Below are 9,733 nucleotides of genomic sequence, written 5' to 3' on the forward strand. Positions count from 1 at the left end.
TACTGTAGAGTCAAACATGTCCTGGAAAGTAAAAGTTCATTTGCCACTCCTCGCCACATCACACCCAGTGTTCACTGGTAGAGTAGGCCCAGTAGCAACATCGAACTCCTATTTCAAAGGGAAAAATGGACAAATGTTCAGCAGTTGCTGGTTTGAAATATTACTGTCAGGCAAGCATTATGTTTCCTGAACTGGCAGTGGGGATTGTCCCTACTTAGACTCCATTTTTTATCTCTAAATCTCTGGATTCTGACTTCCTTTGGGAGAGAGTCTTTATTCATTATCCTCCCTGGCTACATCTGATGTGGGTATTAGGGAATATGCCCTCCTAAGGAGGCCACAGTTTTTGGAACACGCTCCTGCTTATGGAAGGATGGAAACTTAAGTGTATTTTACTTTAAACAAAGAAATTTTTAGTCCCAGCTTTTGGTGTTTTAGGCAATACCTTTTCCACAAAAGCTTAATAGACTTCTTAGCTTTTTCTGGTTAGTTCCATTCCCAGTATTCACACCTAGAGTTTTTTCTTAGATGTAGTTGCTATATATGCTCTATTTTATTGTCTCCTTTGACTCCATCACCCTCTCTCTCTACTTAGTGGTAGCCACTTTGAAGCTACAGACTTATAAGACCACAACCTCAATTTGACATTCCCCACAACACTGGGATTCAAGGAACTCTTATCTAGCAAGGATGCTTTTTCCTCTTATTTTTTGCATCTGGGAGCAGTAAGATTTTCTAATTCTTCAAGGTCTCAAAGTTCTAGGCTTTCTCTGTTTCCTTTTATTTCTGTTTACAGGATGGCTATTTTTCGTGTGATCTTTTCTTTTTCCTGTAATATCTTGCCAAATGCATTTAATAGTAGCCAATAATCACTAAGGGTTTTAATCTTTCCAATTACTTCTAGATGCCTTTAAAGACTAGAATGCCTGGCTTCAATGAGTTTATAATCTAGCTGGAGAAATAAGATATATTTAAAGCAATTATAATTAAAAATATTAATTTCAATAAGTATTAAAAGGCTAGTGATTGATTCAGAAATTATGTTTTATTCCAGTTCAAAGAAAGTAATTGGCACCATCTCCATTCAAACAATGGGAACTATTGCACACTTTTGAGGGAAGGAGGAGCATAATCATAAAAGAGTTTCAGAAAGCTTCTGTGTAAACCTATGAATGTAAGATTAAAAATGTGATACAGACAGTCTCTAAATTTATGCTTTGCCCATCCCGGGACTTTGATGGTGTTTGCAGATAATGTTGGAATTGAGAATATCAACGGTACTTTACAGACAGAGATGATCCATACAGTGATCAGATTTCTCATTTAATCTCTCATTAGCTAAGAAATGTCAGATAGTCTGCTGAGAAATAAAAAATGTGGTATCCCTACACCCTGCATGTGTTTATAAATATCTACTGATACTTTAAGTTGAGCATTGAAAATAATTCACTAAATGATAGCTGTAATGAAGTGTGAAATAAATTATCATCTTTGTTGGTGATAAAGATTACTGTGCTGGCCAAAAGACATATTTATCATGTAGCCTTGACAATACAGACAAGCAATAACCAGGGAACTGAAAAACAAACAAGCAAGGAACCAAACATAGGCAATTAAATTGCTATTTAAATCCATGTGGTGGTTATAACTCAGACACCTGCCACCAGGGTAACAGGGTGCCTTTGAGGCCATTCAGATTCCCAGACAGTAGCTGAGGGATTCAATCTAGCAATGCCAACTTTCATCTGCCTCCTAGGATCTAAGAAAGAAAGTTTAAGTGGGAGGTTTTCTTAGGACTTGCTTTCCAAAAGTGGCCACCATGATGATTTGGCCAAACTCACATCCATCTCATCAAAAGGGTTACAATGTTTCAGGACATGATCAAAATTCAGTTACTTTGAAGTTAAAAAATCATCACACTATCTTCAAAAATATTTCCTGTAGCCATTTCACATGATATCAGTAGATCTCCTACCAACCTCCCTCTCACCACACACACATTCTGACTCCAAAGCCTAAACTTTTGCATCACAAAAGTAATATTCTGACATTTCGCAAAGGGAGGAAAAGATTGTCATCATCAATACAACTTTTGAAATTGTTTATTATTTTTGAGCATTTCTCGTCACATTAATTTTAGGCCATGCTAAACTTATAAGTGATAGTTGTATAATTAAGAAGATAGGACATTATTCAAAGCAAGTACAATATGTGTGTTGTCCCTGTTTATTTGAACTCAAATTAACCTAGAACTGTTGTCCGTAAAGTATTGTTGACCACTTACTCCACATTGAGTTTTAGTTAAAATTAATTTCAATTGTTACTATAAATCTCAGTTAAGTTGCATTTTTTTTTCATTTTAAGAATAATGAGATAGGAAAATTTATGTGCACTACAATTCCTCTTCGGGAGAGGACTGGCTTTGCTTGGGAAAACGCTTTAATACATGTCTAGTGTGACATAGGAGTCCTTCTCTTCTTTCTCCATGGAGCCTAGGAGATGTCTCACACTAAGATGTCAGAATGTGTGCTAAACTCTTCTGCATAATAGAAGGAGAAGAATGGGTAGTTCCTGAACAAAAACCAGAATAGAAAAGATAAGAAACCAGGAAGCTGAATATGACATGGAAGAAGAGGCTAGAGCAGAGTTTCTCCATCTCAGAACTATTGACCTTTTGAGTTGGGTAATTCTTGTTGGGGCGTGCTCCCTGTGCATTGTAGGATATTTAGCAGTGTCCCTAGTCTCTACCCATTAGATACCCATCAGATAGTAGCACACACACCTAGTTTTGACACCCAAAAATGTCACCAGATTTTGCCAGATATCCCCTGAGAGGGCAAAATTGTCCCAGTTGAGAAAGCCTAGACTAAATGAAGGTATCCCAAATGGCAGCCTGGCCATGATAGTATTTGGAAAGGACATGAATGTTTAAGATGAAATTTTTTAAATCTCTTTGTTGGCATTCAAGAGAGCCCCCAAAATTACACCTTTCTTTCCAAATCTGAAGTCAAAAGCAATTAAGAGTGAAGGTCAGGAATCTGGCAGATGGATCTCAAAATATTAGTTGCTTACTGATTAAAGCTAGATTAAATTATATAAACTAGGTGTGAAATTACTAGATCGTAGGGTAAGCATATTTTTAGACTTGTGGAATCCACCAAAAACTTTTCGAAAGTAGTTGTAGAATTTTACATTTGCATCTGCAATGAATGGGAGTTGCAATTGGTCTGTGTCCTCACCAAGTTGCCATTATTTTAATCTCTGCTCTTAAAATTTAGCTATTGTGGTGGTGTATAGTGATATCTCATTGTGTTTGTACCTTTCCCTAATGACTAAGGATGCTGCATGCATACTGGCTGTTTGGTTATGTCCTTTTTGTGAAGAGTCTGTTCAAGACTTTTGCCATTTATTAAAAGATTGGTGTCTTTTTTGTTTCTAGTTCATTTGAAGGAGTGCTTTATGTGTTCTTTATACAAGTCCTTTCTTGGAATGTGTGCTGCAGTATCTTCTCTCAACTGATGGCTTGCTTACACACACTTAATAGAGTGGATGCAAAGGTTTTAATTTTGTTGATATGCAATTTAAAGAATTTTTATTATTTGGTTAGTGATTTAGAAGTTTGTAAGAAATCTTTGTTACTCCAAAATCATCAACACATTCCATTATGTTTTCTTCTACAACAGAGGTCAGCTGACTATAGCCCATGGGCCAAATCTAACCCATGACGTGTTTTTATATAAAACATGACCTAATAATGGTTTTTACATTTTTTAACAGTTGAAAAAATCAAAAGGAAAGTAATATTTTAATAAAACCACAGAAAAGTATACAAAATTCAAATTTCAATATCCATAAATAAAATTTTATTGCAACATAGCCATGCTTATCACTTTAAAATGTTGTCTTTGGCTGTTTTCATGCTATACGAGGGTTGAGTAGTTGCAACAGATACTAAATGACCCAAAAAGCCTAAAACATCTGGCCCTTTATAGAAAAAGTTTACTAACCCCTGTTCTAGAAAGTTGATTTCTTTAGTGCTCACATTTAGGTATATGAACCTCCTTGAGTAAATTTTGTAAGGCAGAAGTCAAAGCTCATTTTTTATCCATATGGATATCTCACTCCACTGTCATTTATTGAAACACCTATTTTCCCTCACTGAATTTCGTTAGCACCTTTGTAATAAGTCAAGTAACTATATATATATGTATATATATATGTATAATGTATAATATATATTCTTTAATATGTATCATTATATAATGTATAATATATGTATTCTATAATACATATAGTGACATATATACATATTGTCAATATATTAACTGTGGATTATATATTGTAAAATAGTATATGTCACACACGATATTATATTTACTGAAATTCTGGACTCTATTCTCTTGCGCTGATTTAGCTACTTTATGTGAATATTATATTACCTTAATGACTAGCTTTATAGCAAGACTTAAATTTCATGGTGTAAGTCCTTCACTTGTTCAAAATTGTCCTCACTATTTTAGGTCTTTTGCATTTCCATATAAATTTTGAATATATTTTCATCAGTTTCTAGAAAAAAATCCAGATTGTAATAGTTTTGAAACCATAGATTAACTTGGGGAAAAACAGTGTCTCAAAAATATTGAGTAGTCTAATCCATAATTATGGTAAATATCTCCATTTATTTAACTCTTCCAGAACTTCTCTCTGCAGTGTTTAGTAGTTTCAAGTGTAGAAGTTTTGTACATCTTTTGATATATTTATTTCTAGGAATTTGATGTTTTTATGCTGTTGTGAATAGTACTATTTTTAAACTTCATTTCCCAATGACTTGTTGCCAGTAGATAGATATAATTGATTTTTGTAGATTGCTTTGTATCATGCAGTCTTGCTAAATTCACTACTAGTTCTAACAGTTTGTTTATATATTGTTTCTTACTGCACTGCCTAGGAATATAGTATTGTATTGAATGGCATTGGTGATAATTGACCCACCTTAGAGGAAAAGCTTTAATATTCACCTTTAAATATGATTATAGCTGAAGATGTTTTGTAGATCCTTTATCAAACTGATGAAGTTCCTTTCTATTTCCGGTATGCACAAGGCTTTTGACTATGAATTAGCATTGAATGTTATCAAATGCTCATTCCACATATATTGAGATAATTTTGTTTTTTCCCTTTATTAATATGGTCAATTACATTGATTGATTTTTTCCCACCTCAATTTACTCTTGTATGCCTAGAATAAACTCTACTAAGTTATGTTGGATAGCCTCTTTATATAACTCTGGATTGGATTTGCTAATGTTTTGTTTAGGATTTTTGTATCTATATTAATGAGGGATAGATAATCCAAACCATATTAATAAATTACGTTAAATGAAAATGGACTAAACATTGCAATTAAAAGACAGAGATTGGCTGATTGGCTAAAAACACGTTTCTATTTTTAAGAGACAAGCATTCTTGGATACATTCACATAATAGTCTGTTCCTCCCACCTCAAGGAACAAAGGATTTTATGGTAGGATCTCTTATCACTTAAGTAAATATAAATCTATTTCAATTATCTCTAAAACTGCCAAGTTCTTTATTTAACAATGTACACTATTCAGCTATGTTTATGTTGTATAGATAGAAGCAACTCATTGGATTTCAGGGTTTTCCAAATCTGCCTCTATTCTATCTCAGTTTATGTTCTACTTCCTTCCAATATCAATCTCTAAGTTTATTCTCCATAAGGATTCAGCATCCCGGATTATGTGTGGCCTATGTGGCCCCTACTCACAAAGGGCTTACTTTTATCTCAGTGCTGTTCTAAATAATTTGATTGTGTGTCCATCATTGAACCATGTTCTTCTTGAAGTTAAAGGGCTATTTCCAATTCCATCTTCATTATGAAAACATCCCTATTAAACTCAGGCATCACTGATTTCACTAAATTCTCTTTTCATTGATTATCTGAAATACCAAGTAGTAGGCATATTTTCTTATTTAATTCTATCCTAGCATCTGTCTTTTGTCCATTTGAACTGTGTTTGCTCAACAAAATTATCTTGGGATTAGGAAAAGAGGTACCATGGCTTTTGATATGATAAAATAATGCGTTTGCTTTAGTACTGAGTAAAAAAAAAAAGTGGCATATAAAGTTATATATGTAGAGTTATTAAAAATATTTGAAAACCCACAACAAGTTAAGTAAAAACAAAATAGTTTGCATGTGTTGACCGTGGTTACTTTAAACGGTAGGATTAGATGTTCTTTGCTCTTTTTTATTTTTGTGCATTTTCCATGTTTTTCATAATAGGCGTATGTTATTTTTAAATCTTTCACCATAAAATGTTAACTATTAACAAGCTGGATAAAGTGTGCATGTGTGTTTGGTCTGTGCAAGTGTGTAGGTCTGTGTGTTGGGTCTGTGGGTTTCTCTGTTTATGTGTATGTGTGTGTGTTAGTGCCTTGCCTAAATTGCCACATGCTGGTTATGTGACTTTGAAAAAAAGTTATTTGACTTCTCTGTGCCTCAGTTTTCTCTTTTATAAAAATGGGATAATAATATTATTTCTTTCAGAGAGACAGATGAAGATTAAATGTTAATGTTTGAAAAGCATGTATAACAGTGCCAGACGGATAGAAAATGCTTGATAAATGTTAGCTTCCATTATTGCTATTATTGTTGTTATTGTTATTATTATATTGTATGGGTGGTTTATAGATAGGTATGTAGGTAGATAGGTAGACTCCAAGTAAATTGAATAAAACATTAAAAATTGTTAATATTCAGTGATGGGATTATGGGAAATTATTTTCCTTCTTTATATAACTTTTATCATTTCCACAGTAAACGTCTATTGTTTCCACAATTAGAAAAAATATGTATTGTTTCAAAATGTAAGAAGTTCCTTTTCTTTGAGTTTAGTTCTCTTTTCTTTGAGGTAAACATAGTATTTTGTTTGCCTGAAATGGTATAATATATCTAAGAGACACATTTTAAGAGCTAGATGCTAAACCACAGAAGAATACCATATATGGAGATTTCTTCTTTGCTTTCTACAGCTTCATTCTCAGGAGATAGATTTACCTTCTAGATCAACTACATTTTAACTTCTTGATTTATTAGGTCTGTAAGAACAACATACTCTTTTTGTGATACTTGCAAAAGCAAAAAGAGGCATGTCTTCAATGTAACACACATGTTAAATTGACCATATTCAGTTTTGTGTCCCAATTGTAGGGATATTTAAATAATCACAGAATATGGAGACTCAGGAACCTGTCCCTAAGTGCTAGTGCTGGTTTGATCCTGAAAGAATTATGGTCTGTCGGGTTGTATCTGACGGACTCAGAGAAGGGAAGTGCATGCTGGATCTATTCAAGAAAGAAGACTGGATCAGAAGTACAGTTCCTCATTGGGTGGGGATTTGTGACCATGAAGCTGTTGCTTGCACACACCAACACCTAATGGGAGATATACTAAACTACAAGATAGCCCTTTTTGCCTCCTTGTCAGCACCAAAGAGGCTGTGGGGTATTTAAAAGCTCTTGAGATACTGGGAATGTTTCTACATGTTCCTGATGGACTTTGATAAAATTCAGGAGTAACTTCAGCCATGGAACACTGAGAGAAGAGAGCAGACATAGTATTTCCCTGGTTCAGAGAAGAGCTCCACAAATCTTAAAATGCACGTGTATTTTGATGTATGGCTACTCATATGTGTTACTGTGTTTCACTAATAGATCTCCAGAGAATGACCTCCTCGAGAGTCAACAACGATAGCAACTGTAATAATAATGCATGTGTTGGCTCATTGGGAAAACTGTAATGGCATCCATCTCAAGCTACCTCCAGAATCTGATTCTACCCTCAGCAGTTACAAGGCTCCAGAGGATAACTTGGAAGACTTAGTAATAATTTGCATCAAAATAGTTCTTCTCTTCGCCCGAAAGGATTTTTATCTGTAAAAGTAGTGGAGATGATAGACAAATGGCCCAAACCTTAACACTCTGCTTTGAAACAGATGCCTTCAGGCACATTAATGGGGAGGCCCAACCTAAGGCTACCAGCAAGAGAGACCCAAGAGTTTCCTGGAAGATAAATCTATGGGAACAGAAAATCCAGGAGACAAATATGGTGCAGTAAGAAAGCGTAACTTGCAGTAAGGAGAGCAGTTTCTGTGAACATTTGTTACTAAGCTGTTTGTCCCAGCCCAGATTCTGCTTGATGGAGTAGTCTGAGCCTCAAAAACATCTGAAGGGAAGGGCCTAGAATTTTTTTTAAAAGAGCTATTTTTTTAAATTCCCATTATGGAAACGGGTAATACTATGCTGTCTAAAGGGATTTTCTAAACCACGGCTTACAGTACAACCTGCCTTTACACTTTGACAACTCTGGAGGATTCACCCGATGCTTTGGCAACAGGAACATTGGTGGGTCGTAGAAACAGAGAAGCTTCCAACAGCACAGGAGAGAAACTAAGCAGAAGAGGAGGAGAACGGAGGGCAATATTGTATAGTGATTGGCTGAACCTGTTTCATGGTATATCTAAAACTTCTCCTGGTTACGATTTTAGGGTACTGTAGTTTCTGAAAACGGTGTGTGTGTGTGTGTATTGGTAGAAGTGAGGTAAAGCAGAAAATTTTCCAACTGTAGGTTATAAAAGATTAGAATGCTACCAGGTGTCTCACAAAACTTAGCTCATTTCCAGTTTTTAGAGATTGACACCTTCACATTCTATCTACTGCAGAAAAAAAAAAATCCTTTATAAATTTTAATTCTATTAATTTGATTTAAAAATGAGAGGAAATTCCACCATTATCATTTCTGTTGAAGGCTATAGCAAAATATATACACGATCTGAAACCAATTGCCTCCGTGGAAATTAAACCAAGAATTCCTATAAATCAACACTTACGTCAAGGAAGGCCATATTAAAGGGCCTCACTATTTTCTTTGATACAAAAGTTAGGAAAAATAGTATTTTAAAATAGGCCATAATCATCCAAACTTTTACTAAATCAAGATGGCAGACTGACCCGTTAATTGAAATTAAGGTACATCTTGAACTTTCTACTAAATTCAGTCAAAGTCATTCAGCTTCCTCAGAAGTTATCATGAATAGACAGAGATAAAAGCAAAAACACTTAGTTCAAACAGACCTGATGCCTATCTGGCAAAGTCCTGCTGCCTAATTCTCTGGGCTGTTAGGCTCAAGGAGATTAGTTTTTCCAGTAACAATTAGATTGCCAGACACATTAACCTGGCCCCCTCTTGTGATCTGTTAAGTGCAGCTCTACTCACCTATAGTAGTTCTCTAAAAGCTACTCATTTCTAAACTATTCAATCATTTACGCTTGAAATTGATCAAAATCGACAATTCCTACACGACACAGTGGGAGATGGTATCTCCAGCTACTAATGCTTCCTGTGAGTGGCTGGTTGTCAGTGCGTTGGTCTTGAGATAGAAAAGTGGGATCAGAGCATTTTGAAGGACCTAAGACATTTTTTCAAACTCAAGTGCAATTGTATATCCCATTTTGCATAGCACTCTTGAAAACAAATGCATTTGTTTTTCTCTCTGATGGGAGAGTTTCTCCAGCACCTGAATTTTTTTGTTTTGAAGTCTTATGTTTCACTTTCGCATATATGCTTCAGCTCCTGCCTTAGCTCATGCGGTGTCTTATATGTACAGTTCATTTTACATTTTCTGTAGTATGGTAACATGTTTTCAAAAAA

The sequence above is a fragment of the Equus quagga genome, chromosome 15 (assembly GCF_021613505.1).
Source record: "Equus quagga isolate Etosha38 chromosome 15, UCLA_HA_Equagga_1.0, whole genome shotgun sequence".
NCBI lineage: Eukaryota > Metazoa > Chordata > Mammalia > Perissodactyla > Equidae > Equus > Equus quagga.